Here is a 15,894-nt window from a genome sequence, read left to right as displayed (position 1 = left end):
GATGTTCAAGCTTGCAGGAGGGAAAGAAACTTTGGGTCATCACGTCTGGCATTACTCTGATGGGGTTGCTGGAAGGGGTGACAGGTTAGTGGGATACTATGGCTTCATTTCAAAAGAGGAGGGGAATTTTGGGTTAGTGCCTATCAGCTCTTCAGTAAGGTTTATTTAGCACCTACCATGTGCCTGGCACCATGCTAATTTGAGATCCGTTTTAGGGAGGGACTCAACAGTGCAGAAATGTCTTCAAAGGGGCAGCTTGACTCTTCCTAGAGGATTGGGGTTCAAATCCTGCCTCTTACCCTGACAACCAGTGTGACTTGGGGCAGTCTGCTTAACATCCCTGGCCTCAACTGAAACATGCAAGGGCTCTGATTGATGGCCTCTGAGACCCCTTCCTGCCCCAGATTTAGAATCCTATGTTTTTAACTCTGGTTTTGAATGGTGCAACTGAGTTACCAAGAGGGAAACATTCTGGGGCAATGTATTCTGTCAAAAAGGAGGAAACCTTTCCTTCCAAATGTTTTGTTCATGAATTCACCATTGCGTCTCTCCATATGTGTTTCAAGTGTCTTATGTGTAAACTGGCCTGATTCATAGCTGTTAGAGGAATTAGCAGAAAATTGAGATGTAGGCTGGAAGTCTCCAAAAAATACCCTGGGTTTTAGCAAACTCTTAAAGTAGCAAACCAAACCCTTAATCTGTTATGTGGGGATGAGGGGGTTTGAGGGTGGTCTGGTAGCATTCTAAGTAGCAGAGTCTGTTGGGCTGATCAAGGAATGCTATAACTTAGCTTTCCTTTTAGTTTCTCAAAACTTGGAGTTTTGTTGTTGTTGGGGTTTATTTTTTTTTTTGGAGGGAGGAAGAGCTTTCATTGATTCAGCAAATAAGACCTAAAGGTGCTTGTGCAGGCAGATAGATTGTGATCAAGGATACGAAGGGAGAACCAGGAGATGCACTGGGGAGATGGTTTAAGAAAGCATTTTATGGGGTAGCAAAGCTTATCCTTTTAGGGGTAAACTTCATGGGCTAATCTTTTATTGGCAGGCCTCTGAGAAGAAAGAAGTAGGACACCCAGAGGTCAGCCTATGGTCAAAGCTCAGGGGAGGGAGCTGTACTCTGAAGTGCTCCCCTCCTTGTGGGCCATCTGACTTTGTAACCCCATTCTAGCCTGAGTCAGAAGTCTGAAATGTCTCTTATTTCCCCCCTAAGTCTCCTTTTCTCAATTCCTGGCTTCTGCTGAGAAGAGATTCTGACAGTCTGAGTGGTTTCTGTTGCTTCTTGTCTCTTGGTTCATGTTTCATCCTGATGAGCCCAGTGTGGTAGCCTGAACCGAACTCCTTCCTCACTTCTTTTGAATCCACTCTAGAGACTTAGTAGGGAGAGTATATGTCCTTTCTTCCAATAATAACATCATCAATGTTTATAACTTGGCGCCCACTTATTCTTTCCAACCTGACTATGGTTAGCTCATTCTCTACTGCTGTCTTTAGCTTGAACCAATAAACTGATTATTAGTGTCCCTCTAACTATCTCATCCAGAGTAGCCTGAGCTTCTCTTTTATTTAGATGAGTTTTAGTTGATATTTCCACAGATCTAAGCGGGAAGAAGTGCCTGATCCTTTGAGGGTCACTTCCAGAGTAAAACTGTGGTCTCCAGTGAAATTCCTCATAATGCCACTGCCCAAGACAGAATATTGAGTGAGATGTGGTTGGTTTGGCCAGTGTTACTCAGCAGAAGTCACAGTGGCTGGCTTAGCCAAGACCTTTTCTTGAGCTCTCTACTCCTCTTGGCCCCCTCTCTTTCTTCTAAGAGTGAAGGAAAAACCCAAGGCCCCTGGGGTAAAGCACTTGTATGCTTACAGCCAATGAATCACCTCAAGAGGATTTTTTCTTCAAAGGTCCCAGTTCCAAATAGCCTCCTTTCTCTTCAAAGCTTAAGAAAAACTTAACATACAAAATGCAAATAGGATTTATAAACTGCTCCGAGGTCCCAGGCAACCATGATTAGCAAGGCAGGCCAGTGATCTCCCAGACAGTTGACTTTGGCATAATCAGTTATACACAAGTTTCTCTCATACTCTCTATAGCAAAAACAAAAAACACAGGTTACAGTTAAAATTATCTTACCTTTATATGTCAAACCATTTTTAAAAAATGTAAATAGCATGTAAGCAAGACTTTAAAATATCAGAAACTCTTAGTAATGAATGCTAGTCTCATTACTAAATGGGAGAGAGAAAAAAAAGGGGGGAGAGAGAAGAGGGCATCCCCTGGTGGTTATATAGGAAAAGTCCAGAAAGTGGAGGAAGTGAAACATGATTGGGCCCTTCTGAAATACGAGTCCCAGCAAGGGAGTTTTCCCCCCATTCAGGAAAGTTCAGGGCCAGTTGTTCTAAAGTAGAAAGGTTGTTAGTGAGGATGAGAGGTCTGGTAGTGAATCAAGGCCCCAACCAGCAGCAGTGGTAGTATTGATTTAGTCACAGTTTCTAAACTGGACCTGGATGAGTGGTGAAGAAAGGATATGCCTTCAGCAGCAAGCCAGCTAATGAGGGTGTGGCTGTAGAATAGCGAACTAAGTGAAGCATGCTGGGACTTTCCTAAAATCCTGGGGTTTGTCTTTACAAGCAAAGTAAAACAACAGTCCCTGCCCTCGAGGTGCTTACCATCCTGCTGATTGGGCCCGCTAAGGATTTAGTGTTACAAAGGGTTGTGGAGATTGTCTAGGCCAAAGCCAAAGAGGAAGGAAGGATGACTTTCTCAGAGCCTCATGAGTGGCATATAATGAATGCAGGATTCAAACCCAGGTCCTTTGACTCTGGAGAATGTGAGTTGTTATTATAGCGTCATCTTCATTGCCATCATCATTGTCATAAAGAGTGAACATATTTTAAGACTTCATTGTTTCTTGCTAACTAAAAGCACACGAATACTTTTGATAGCTCTCTGGGCAATGGTTTGGGGAGGAAGACAGACAAAAATGTGGCTATGGTTCCAGTGAGCTTGGAGAGTTGTGTGGGATCTGTCATGAAGTCCTTGTCGATTTTTTATTTTTTTTGGTAACTCTATTTCTGTCTGACCCGATCTTGGTCTGGAGTAAGAAAGAACCAGGTTATTTCTCTAACGATTTGCTTTGCCTAGAAGTGTTTACTGACTTGTAGAGTGATTTTTCCTCTTTCTTCCTCATGATTATTACTCTGTTGTTTTTATTCAAAACCATAACCAAATCTATCTTCTGGGAAAGAGAACATAACAAGCTAGCCTCTTCCCTTAAGACAGGCCCAGATGACAGGATGTTAGAATTGGATGGGGCCCAAGACGTTGTCAAGTCCTTTTACAGATGAGAAAACTAAGGTGCAGATAGAAGTAGCTTAACCAAGGTCATGCAACTAGAAATCAGTGAAGTCAGGACTCACACCCAGGACTCACACACACCATATCCTGTGGTTTCATTAATGCACCATGCCTTAGCTGTGTTCCTGGCACACAGTAGGAGCTTACTAAATCCTTATTTACTGTCTTAGAAGCTGGATTTGAAATGCATGTTGAGATTTTCAGCCACTTATCTTTCCCCTCCCTCCCCCACATGCTCTTCGGCCCTCAAGTACATATTTTACTACAAAGTTTAGGATCTTAAGGCAAATTTTCCCTGTTAAAACTATTCAGCTTACTTTGTGTTCTGAACCAAAAGAGGAAAAAAAATGTATCTAGGCTCAAGTTACAAGAAGAGAACAGTGGACAGATGGTGCAAGGGCAAATGTAATATGCATTCTTCCAGGTTTGCATGGTTCACTTTTCCTATAAAAAGCAAATATGCTTTCCTATAAAGTAACATAAAGCACTGTGGCACAAATTTTAATTAGAGGAAGGGCTCTTGAATTCAAAAAGCAAAATATTTTCGTGGGTCAATTTTAAAATCTCAGCACAGTGCCTGGCATTAAGTAGGCACTTAATGAATTCTTGATGATAACTTAAATTCTGGGTTTCCATTTCTGTGAACTACTCATTTTATAAAAGTTGTAGGAATAAAGTGAGGGGGTGTTAAATACACCTTACTGGAGAGACAGATGTAATTAGTGCATGGGAAAAAAAGCCCCAAACGTGAATGAGGTCATTATGGTAATTAGGTATTTTGGTAATCAAGAGATTATCATAAAGAAGACAGCCTTATGTTTGGGCAGAGTAGGAAGGCGCCTGTGTGGGACAGTACAGGAAAGGCTCTCTCTCCTGCCCTCAAATTTCGAGTTCAGCCTAGCTTCCTCATCTGGCAGCAGGGGACATGGGAGCCCACGGACATTCCGTGACTTGTAAAGGTTTCACAGGTAGTTAGTAGAAGAAGCAGGGAACGTTCAGGTCACTTTATCTGAAAACCCATGAACAATTTCAAGCACAGAGATTCACAAGTGATTTTATAGGCAATGAGGAAGCACTAGTTCAAGCATACAATTATCCCTGGCAGAGCTAATCAACAGCTACTTGGTATTAGTATATTTTAATATTTGAATGAATCACTGATCTCATCCCTGTGGATAATCATCCAGTGGTGTAGATGGCAACCCATCCACACCTTTACCTCTTCCATTATTCTTGTCCATGATCTTTCTGTAAATACAAGGCTCAACCCAAGCATGCTTATGATCTCCCTCTGGTCTTTCAGCATTCCTTGGGTATCTGTTCTTTCTTGATATCACTACATGACCATCCCAATCCTTATTAATCACCCAACAAACAGAAATTTATTAAGGAGCTAGCATGCACAAGGCAGCACCCAGCCTGGACGCTCAACAGAAAAGGCATAACCATCACCCCTCAGACATCTGTCTCCCGTATGCGACTCTCTCACACTAGCGGACAGACTTGAGAACATTCAGAGGATTGTTTGGCTCAAGAGGCACAGCTAGATAGAAATGGAATAGAGACAGGCTTCAACTCAGTGTAATGAAGAAACTTCCTAACAGTTAGAACTTTCCAGAGGAGGAATGGAGTCCCCTTGGAAAGTGGTGGCTCCTCCCATGAAGCAAGATGACCACTTCGTGGTATAGTAGAGTAGAAAATATTCTTGTTCCAGGGACTTGTTGGTCCAGACCAGTGGCGTCAAACTCTAGGAGAAATGGATCCCTGTGAGCTGCATGTTGACTTAGAAAACCACAGACTCACATTATCTGTCTTATGTTGTATTTTTATTTATTTTGTTAAATATTTGCCAGGTGGCTTATGGGGTTTTACCTGGCCACAAGTTTGACAGCTCTAGATTAGGAGACCTCTGAGGGCCCTTCCTACTATTATATTCTGTGAAACTGGAAGTGAGGAAGTACCCAAATATATTGATGTGGATTGAATTAGGGCCTTTAGTCTTTGTAATCAGATTGCAGCATTACCATTTCATGACCCTGCACCAACTCTATCTCTCTTTCTCTCTGCTAATGAAGAGACATCGGGGCTGTAAATGTACGAGTACACTCACCCTTCTAGTTGGCACAGTGGGTAGGGTCTTGGTCTTAGAGTCAGGAACACCTGTGTTCAAAGCCTGCCTGAGACATTACCTGTGTGACCCTGGGTCACTTAAACTCTCTGGGCTTCTGCTTCCTCATCTGTAAAAAAGAAGGGTTGCACTCAATGACCTCTAATGCCCAAAGAAGCCAACTCATTCTAGCTGAAGGATCACACTAGTCATGTTCTCCGATCCCCTCTCAAAACAATTGTTTTGGCTCTCAGTTCTCTATTTCTTCAAGTTAATGAAAAATAATCCATGCTCCACAAGACAGCAAAGAAAGGAAAAGGAGCCAGATGTCCCTGGGAGAGAAAGGGATGACAAGATGGCCAAGTAAAGCAATAAACACAAAGCAAATTAATGGATGCCAGTACTTTTTAGGTGTTTATGACTTTTTGCATAGCTCAAAGCCAACAAGTAAAAACAGGAAGGGCTAATAATCAGAGCAATTCAGGACGGCATTCACCACAGCCCCTGATGACATGTCCTAGAGACTGGTGTGAACACCAGTGGGAGAGAGTGAAGAATTCCAGGAACTTCATGTTCTGATGCTTGGCGGGAGCAAATGGCCTCTATAAACAGTTAAATTATTAACATTTCTGTTAAATATCAAAATTTTGGAACTTATAATAACCCCAAACAGATGATTATGAAATTCATGGAAGTTTTGAAGTGTGTCTTTTAAAAATAAATCAGAAAGTGATTGGGGAAAAATATGAGTTCACAGAATCATAGAATTTTAGAGTTGGAAGGTACTTGGGGACCATCTCACAGATGAGGAGGCTGAGGCCCAATAGCACACAATTGGTTCATGGCAGGGAAGGCCAGGACTGGACACCAAGGTCTCTTGTCTCCTAGAGAGCCATGAAAGGTGGGACCTTAGAATGACCTTGAAACTACTACAACCCAATGATCTTCCTGTGCTGCCTCTTACAAAAATGAAAGAAAAAGAACTTACTGAAAACTAGACTTTTGCTGAGCAGTGATCTTAAGTGATGCCCTGCATTTTAAAAGCATGAATCATTTTGTAAAAATGACTCTCTCTTTTATGTTCTCTTAAATATGAATTTCCCTCAATTTATTTAAAAATGTGACAGACAGTACTATCCCAGGAGCTGGAAGTTTGACTTTTCCTGGCTTCCCTGAGTGGATGTGTGATGCTGGGGAAGTTGTTTAACTTAAGTAACTGTAGGCCTCAATTTTCTCCTCTGTGAAGTAATAGGAATTAGTAGTAAATATTAGCAGTAAATAAATAGTAAATGGTAAAAAGGGAGTAGTAATGACTGTTTTAGTTTACTTGAAGGGATTATTATGAGGAAGGAAAAATATAGTTGTTGTAAAGCACTTTGTAAAAATTAAGGGCTACATAAATATCAGCTAGTTTCTTTCTATTTTCCCTTTTCTTCCTCTTTACTCTCCTTCTTATTAGTATTCATACTTATTAATTACATTAATAACCTATATGATAATGATATAACTGCTATCATAATAATATGGTCATAATTATAATAATACTCTAGTAGTAGGGAATATTATTACTTTTTGTGCACACGAAAATGCTTTGAAAAACTATAAAGTGCTATATGAATGTAAAGAATTCATAATTAAATTATACCCAACTTTTAGGACCATATCTATTGCACAATTTGAGATATACTGATATTATTTCCATTGTTAACACCACTTTGACAACCAAGTTGGATCTTCATTTTATCTTATCTGTGCCTTATAACCATGGAGAAAGACATGGCAAACCACTGCAGTATCTCTGCCAAGAGAACTCCAAATGGGGTCAAGGAGAGTTGGGTAGGACTGAATATGACTGAACAACAACAAAAATTGTAACCATATATTCCCTATTGGCTCATCCATTTTCCAGTACTCTTATTGGGAAAGAGAATCAGATGCTTGCCATATTATCCTCATTACAGGAACAGTATGTATTGGACGTCCCCTTGACCTTCTTCCTGTTTGTTGTAGCTCTTAATAAGAAGAGTAGAATGACTAATGAGCTACCTAGTTTTGTAGGGTACTGATTGGGAAAATAACTTTCCAAACTTCGCTCAAAATGGAAGATATTAGGAATAATCCAAACTCTCCTTCTCCAAAGGCCCAGATAAGATCTGTTCCATTAAGCTATTGTCAAAGCTAGTCTAATGACTACCCTAATATGCTTCTACGAGGTTGCCTGGGCCACTCACTAGAATGACCATTTTTCCCACTTAAAGTAGCTGGATGCTTCCTGTGCTGGGAGGGCAGTTTCTAGTCAGGCTGTCAGCTCCCTGATTCTCTTCTGAGGATGCTGATTAATTGTTCTGGTTTTTGTTCTTTCCAAATCCCAATTTTTAATGTTAGGCCCATGGCATGACTCATGTGAGCTTTCTCCTTCTTTGAATTAATTCCATGGAGGGTTTCAACTGACCTATGGCTGCCCTGAATGGAGCACCCATTACTCTGGAAAGGATTTCTTCCAAGCTGTGCTAATAACAGCCTGAAGCACATGTAGAATCCTGGGAAGCCACCACTGCCTGCTTCTGTGAAGAAGACAAATCATTTGTAGTGCTTACCAGCCTAGATTCTTGCTGGTACTGTCAGGTTAGGTCAACAAAGGGTGGCTGGCTTCTGCTTCCTTTAGGTTTCAAGAGGTAGCCTGGAGGAGCTGGGGGGATAGTATCATGGTATTATTGCTTATGAACCCCCACTGGTGAGCTTCCTCAGTTGATTATCAATTGATATCAATTATCTAGGCAGACCTAATTAGTTTTTAGAGATGGGTGTTGATTTAGGTAGCATAATTAGAACAATTAATATAGAATATCCCCCTAAACTCAGGCAATGTCCCACAAGTATATATGCAGAATTTAGGGGAAAGTTTGTTCGAGTTTAGAAAGCACATGTGGCAAAGGGTGTCACAGCTTCTCGTTGCTGGAGGTCCATTTTTCCACTGCACAAGGTCCTTGGTAAGTTCTCCTTTAGTACAGAGTAGTTTTCTTCTGGGCTCCTTGTAAAGTCCCATTGCTACCTTTCCTATGGGTGTTTGTCTTCCATGGGTTTCTCAACTCCCAGTGCATTGCTCTTCTAGGGATACTCTTATTGTCACTGATGGGAAGTTCTAAGTCTTCTGACATTTCAAAGTTTACATGGCCATCTTCTTGTAAAGATGGTAGGGCAGAAACTCTCTTCTCTCCATCACCCTTCTCCTTGACCCATCTCAGGGACTTGACTGAAGCTGCTTCTCCTCCTGACTGGCTTGCCACTGAAATGACTGATTCTGGACTAGCCTGTTGTTTTCATCCAAATCCCATAGAACATGACCAAGTCTTCAAACAGTGCCCAAACACTTGGTGTGTAGCAGTATTTATGACTGGAAACATGTTTCATTTTCTGTTTTGATTGATTGATTCAGGAGTGGTATTCTCACTTGACAAAAAGTATCAGAGTATAGAGCATATTATTAGTTACTTTAAATGGGGTGGGATAATTGATTGATTTATTGAGTTTACCCAGAGCCTTATATGTAGTCAACCAAAAGTCATTTGTTAAATGTGGAATCTATTTACACAGAAGTTTTTGTCAGACCTTAAATAAAAATGGTGATGTTTTCTTAACAACTCAGTAGTCATTCATCAAGGGACTATTACATGCAAGGCATTGTGCTAAATTCTTGGAATACAAAAATTTTTTTTTAATGAAATAGTTCCTGTCCTCAGAAAGTTTCCATTCAGCCAGAGGGTTATAAGCTACATTGCATATACGTAAGATCATTGAGACACCATGAACACAGAATAGGAGCATGTATGTGACTGCACCAGGGGACTCCTTTATAAGGTGTGAATATGCTCCTTGAGTGAATTAGATAGGAAGCAGTGCCATATAGACGATGATGCGTCACAGCCCCAGGAGACCTTTACAAGTCAGGTAAGTCAGTTCTAATGAGTCCAGTCAGAACTCAAGCTGGAAGAAAGACCTAGTTCTTGATGAAGTGAATAAAAGAGACATAGAACTGGGGAACCAGCATCCCCAGCAAGCCTCTTGAAGCTGAAAGAGTGGCAGTGTGGGTGGTTGGTCTCCATAAGCAGCAGAGCCAAGGCTTCAGAAGCTTTGGGAGGATCATAGGGTTAGAGAGAGCCGGAAAGGACCCCAGAGCCCATCTGGTCCAGCCTCTTCTTTTCATTTCATTTATTCATTCATTCATTATCTATCATCTCTCCATTCTGTCTATCTTATCTATCTCTTGATCTATCTATCATCTCAGCTCCTGATTCTAAGGCTTTATTGAGCAAGATTGTTTTAGAAAAGAACAATGGCCCCTATTGTATTTAGGCCTCTTGAATGAAAAGCTGTTTTCAGGGACACTTCTTCCCCCATAAACACACACACACAAAATGTGGCAGTAGAATGTTAGAAGATGAAGTTGAGGAGACTTACACAGATAACACACACATATACACATGCATACACACAAAACACAGGGAATGGGATTGCTATTTTAAAAATCCTTATCCATAGTCCTAGCCATGAACAGAGGACTTACAGTTGATCATCTTTGGGAACTTAAACCATGGGCTGATTTCCTTCTCAGTGTTTAGTTGAGTTGGTATCCCTCAGCATCTCTGTCTTCACCAAATTCAAGCCTGCCTAAGATCACGCATGGCCCTGAATTTGTAGATTTCTCAAGTCCAGGGAAGAAAAACGTTTCCTTCAGCTCAATATGATTGACTATTGATCTTCATACTTTAATAGGACCAAAATGGCCCCGCTATGTTGGGGTCAGTATATGATGTGTCTGACTGTGGCTGATCAGACCAATATGAGCTCGGAAGACTCTGTCACAAGTAGGGCACAAATAGTCTGTAAAGTTCAGCATATTACTGCTTCAGATATTCCTCTGAAGCCTTAAGGAGCTTCTTAGCCACAAGACAGAATCATTTCTGCTCAAAACATTTGATGATGTCCCAGATCAGGCCGTGCTGGTTCGTATAGAGCTCATTGCCAACAAAGGTATGGTCATATTATGGTATATTTGTACTATGATCCACAGAAGTGTGGGCTGGGTTTGGAGTGGCTGTTGAATTTGGTGTTTGGCAGAGTTGATGCTTTTCTACACTAATGTGACCTCCTCATTTTACAAATTTAAAAATGAAATGCATTCAGGGGCCCATGACATGATTTGCCCAAAGTCATGTCAGAGGAGGGATTTGAACCCATGTCCTCTGATTATAGTGGCAGTTTTTTCTCCCCATTGTACCACAGTTGCTGATACTTCTTCTTCATTCCCCTCTACAAGACCCCAAAGTGTTATGTTTGCATTACCTTTCTCTGCTTGGATTCCCTCATGGAAGCCTGAAACCTTTCATTCTGGACTTGGGGAAAGTTGTATTTTTTTGTTTAAAATATTTACAACTTTTAAATTTTAAAGAGAACTGTAAGTTGCTGAACATAAAAACCAAATAATGATAATAAAAATGAAATTGACAATTACTTAAGAGGAAATGAATGGCTACTGACTAGCTCATGACATGTAGCCAGATCAATGGGATAGAGCAAAGGTCAAGATAAATTCTAAATTGGAAGAAAAGACAACAATGAAAGGAAGATACTGATTATAATTGTAGCATCCCAATCTGACTTGTTCAAACAACCTGTGCCTCAAAAGAAAAAAAAGGAAATGTTTAGCAGGAAAGACGATAGCCCTGGCTATCACCTAGAGAGCTGATGTAACCAATGCAAAACAGTCCCCACAAGAAGAAGGTTCAACCAGTAAAATCTCACTTTCTTTGTCAAGTAGAGACATGTGGCAGTCAAGGGCAACCCTCATTTTGAGTTCACTTGTGAGTTCATTTACAAAATAGTAAGATGACAGACAAAGGACAAACGACAGAATTGTCTCACGAAACGACAGGAGTTTGGCAGGAGATTCATCTCAGGCAGATCCTCCAGAGGGCTCGTGTAGATGAAACAAAGAGGACAACAAACATGTTTGAAGGAGAACAGATTTGGGCAGAATTTTAATCTATTTACATGGACTACAATTGTGGAACAACTGCGTTTTTATTCCTGACATCTAATATACTGTGCAAGGAAGAGGCAATGGAATTTTAGAAGATAAAGCTGAGAACATTTACTAGACTTGACTAAATACATGTGAAGACATTTGTGCTAGAGGCCATGCAATCCAGAGTCAAACAGCTAGTAAGTGTCTGAGGGACTTAGGTCTTTCTGACTCCAGGGCCAGTGCTCTATCCACTTGGCTGTCCCAAGGTCATGTAATTTTAAAGGTATTTGAAAGTCTATTCTCAAAATATCTCAAAGAAGTGAAAAGGGCATAAATTGTGCATTTACTAAAGCACAGTTGACTAAGAAGACACCAATAATACATTAAATTATACTAAGATATTACAAATGTGACTTTGAAGGCTCCTGGTGATTTTTTCAGCTCCAGTGGGTTTAATTATAGTCTTTATTTAGATGGTTTATATGTATATATATATATATATATGTATGTATGTATGTCATAGAGAGAGATATCTTACTATATATATGTGTACATATACATAGTGAGAGTTATCTCTCTTGCTGTATGTATGTGTACACATACATATCTGTATATATTTCTGTATCTCTAGATATAAATATCTATATCTATATATAAATGAACAAGTGGATGAAGCATTCATTAAGTGCTTACTATAAGCAAAGCACCATGCTAAGTACTGGGCATACAAATAGAAAAGTAATCCTGCATCTGGTCTCAAGGAGATTAGTGCAAACTAATGGGAGAGACAATGCATGTGGCAGATTTCAGCTGGGTGTCAGATGGAATGATCTCAGTGTACAGCAGCAAAGCAGATGTTCATGCTTCTTCTTTAGACTCATGAGATCATGTCAGTTTTTCTGATCCTGAACCATTTGACAATTCTAAGGATTTTGGTGACAAGAACTAATCTGGTTCTTTCCCCTGAGTTCCAGGCTGATCTTGCCAGTTATCTATTGGACATTTCAAACTGAATATTGTAGAGATCTCAATGTCAATAAAAGAGTTTATTAATACCCCTCAACACAGTTTCTTCCAAACTTCCCTATTTCCATTAAACAGTATTGCTATTCTCCCAATCTCTCTGGTTTGTAGTCTTGGCATCATTCTTTTTTTTTTTTTTTTTTGCTTTTTGGAGGGCAGTTGGGGCTAAGTGACTTGCCCAAGGTCACATGGCTAGTTTTTTTTGTGTGTGTGTTAAGTGTCGGAGGTCGGATTTGAACTTAGGTCCTCCTGATTCCAGGACTGGTGCTCTATTCACTGCGCCACCTAGCTGCCTCATCTTGGCCTCATTCTTAACTATTTACCCTACAAATGAGGAGCTAGGTAGTACAGTGGATAGAGTGCCAGGATGAGTTCAAATCTGGCCCCAGACACTTAGTAGCTGCATGACCCTGGGCAAGTCACAACTCTTTTTGACTTAGTTTCCTCATCTATAAAATGAACTGGAGAAGGAAATGGCAAACCATTCCAGTATCTTTGCCAAGAAGACTCCAAATGAGATCACAGAGGGACACACACAATTGAACAATGGCAACCCCACACACAAAAAAAATCAGTTGCCAAATCTTGCCATTTCTACCTCCACAATATCTTTCTCATTCAACCCCTTTTCTCTACATACACAGACACCATATTAGTTCAGGCCTTCATTACTTCCTGCCTAGACTACTACAATAAACTCCTAAATGGCCCCTCTGCCTCAAGGCAAAGTAATTAACTTTTAGTGCAGATTTGACTATGACACTCTCTTATGCTATATGTCTAGTCCTAGTCTCCTAAATTTCATTCCTGCTCAGCAACTGCCTTTTGGATATCTCAAAATTGAGGTTCTGTAGGCATCTCAAATTCAACATGTACAAAATAGAATCCACTATCTTTACCTTCCCCTCCAAACTCTTTCCAGTTTTCCTCTTACTATTGAGGCCATCACCATCTTCCCAGTCACCCAAGCTCATAATGTCTCTGTTATCCTTGGCTACTCATTTTTGTTCACACCCAAATTTGCCACATTTTATCATTTTTACCTTCACAACATTTCTCTTCTACAGTGCCCTCTATCCAGTCACATACACCAGCCTTCATGGACTCATGCTTGATGATTGCAGTGGCCTTTTGGTTGGTCTTCCTGCCTCAAATCTCTCCTCATTCCAATCCATCCTCTGCTCACAGGTCTGAGTATATCACTCCCCTTCTCAATAAACTCCAATGGTTCCCCATTACCTCCTGGAACAAATACATGTTCTGTTTAGAATTTAAGTACCTTATTCTCCCTACCTTTCCAGTCTCCTTACACTTTACGCCCCTCTACCTACTCTTCTATCCGGTGACACTGGTCTTCTTGCACATGCTCCTCCATCTCCTGACTGTGCCTTTGCCCTGGCTTTTGCCAATGTCTGGAATGCTCTCCATCACTTCCAAGTCCTGGATAACCTGCCCTCCTTCAAGACTTAGCCCAGTCCCACTTTCTACAAGAGATTTTCTCTGTTCCTCCTCCCCACTTTAGTCCCCCAGTAGTAGTGCCTTCCCCTTGAGACCACCTTTAATTCCATGTAAATATCTTTTATGTACTATATGTGGTTATTTGCAAGTTGTCATCCTGATCAGAATGTGAATCCTTGAGGTCAGAGACCATGTTTTCAACCTTTCTTTGTGTTCTCTGGGTTTAGCACAGTGCCTGGTATATAGTTAGCCCTTAATCAATGTCTGTTGACTTACTACCCAATAAAATCCAATGGCCTCCTATTGCCTCTAGGCTACAATATTAACTCCTCTGCTTAGCTTTTAATGCCCTCCCTGTCTTGGAATACTTTATCATGTGTTCCTCCTTTTCATGTGCTCTGTGATCTGATCCAGCCAAAGCGTCCTTCTCTTTGTTCGTCACGTTTCAGCTTGTCTTCCTGCCTTTTGTACTCATCCTCCCCCATGCCTGCAATGTTCTCTCCTCCCCTCTGCTTCATAGAATCTCTCTCTATTCCATGAAGACACAGTTCAAGCACCATTTTGCTCATAAAGTTCTTTCTCATCCCTCTACATTTTAGTGCCCTCCTTCCCTTAACTGCCTTGCATCTAACTACTTTATTTTTATTCCCATTTATTTTCTTGATATTTAGTCTGAATATACTTTGATATGTACTTGTTACTGCTTTCGCCCCCATTAGTTATATAAGCTCCTTCTGAGATTTTTTTTTGTTTTTGACATTTGTTTCTCCAGTGCCTGACTTAATAATATTAAGTAGGTGCTTAATAAATGATTATCAGTCAGTCAAAAAGTATTTATTAAATGCCTAATATGTAACAGGCACTGTGCAAAGTTGATGATACAAAGAAGGGAAAAGACAGTTCTTGTCCTCATGGAGCTTGCAATTGAATGCTTGTTGATGTATTGAGATAACTTTGTTCAGTGATTCACTAGGTGTGGACAGCAAACAAGAAATAAATAAAACAGCAAGGCCTTAGCTTATCTAAGGTATTTACCAGTTGTTGTGGATATTGTCCTGCACTCAGCCCATGGAAAAGAAGGATTTACTCCTCACTGATGGTGACGTTCTCCCAAAGCTCCTATTTTAAGATGGCGCTGTACTGCCTGCACTGTTTCCCCAAATGCTACAAAGCCTCCTCAGTGAAATCTTTATAGCAGTACAAGAGAGGTCAGTTTAAAAGTGGATGAAAAATGCAGATTGCCCATACTTTGAGATGCAGCTGGATAAGTAGCCCTTTGAATTAGTCCATAGAAATAGCTTGGGCAGCATTGCAGATGGAAAATGAGCTCATCAAGGAATTGAACAAGAGGAGGAAATGGGCCTGGATTACATCCTGGGAAGGGATTTCAGGGATCCTGAACTTTTTTCTTTTGTGAAAATGTGTCTCTCTGACATCTTGGCCATGAATCTCAGATGACCACAGATATAGGGGGCATGACCCAAAGGACAATGAAAAGACACAAGGTGGGAATGACGAGGCAGTGGCATATTACCAGTATTGACAGGTATGAAAAATAACCTCAAAGACACCGTGGAAGGCACGTGTAACTTGAAAAGAAGAGGTGTGGGGAGAATGAAAGTCTCAGTGCTTGGCCCCTAAAATGCTGAAAGAATGAGATGTGAACCATATAGGAGAATACTGTTTTGAATCAAGAAATAGATGCAGATGGTAATTGGTGGAAAGATGTGGATAAGAATGTCACAGGATGAGAAGTCGTGGAAGGGTTGCAGTCTGTCACATGGAGAAAGTCACTTTGTAGAAACTTTTTTTGAAAAGTGTTGCGTGCCACATATCACAACTAGATTGTAAGCCCCTTACGAGTAATGGTAATATGTGATGTCTCTTTTTGTCCCTGGGGAGTGGCTTGGTAAATCCCCTTTTATTGCCT

The 15,894-nt window shown here is 40.7% G+C and overlaps 1 protein-coding gene across 1 annotated transcript in view; it reads left to right on the top strand.

Annotated features, from left to right (window-relative positions):
• The window catches only part of LOC138161569 (collagen alpha-4(VI) chain-like), a 168,409-nt gene that overhangs the window by 87,913 nt on the left and 64,602 nt on the right, over positions 1 to 15,894 (top strand). The window lies entirely within an intron of this gene.

Source organism: Petaurus breviceps, unplaced genomic scaffold (assembly GCF_028583685.1).
Source record: "Petaurus breviceps papuanus isolate PSGF00001 unplaced genomic scaffold, PetGlider_PUasm1.0 185, whole genome shotgun sequence".
Classification (NCBI taxonomy): Eukaryota; Metazoa; Chordata; class Mammalia; order Diprotodontia; family Petauridae; genus Petaurus; species Petaurus breviceps.
This window is presented reverse-complemented; position numbering and strand designations above follow the sequence as displayed.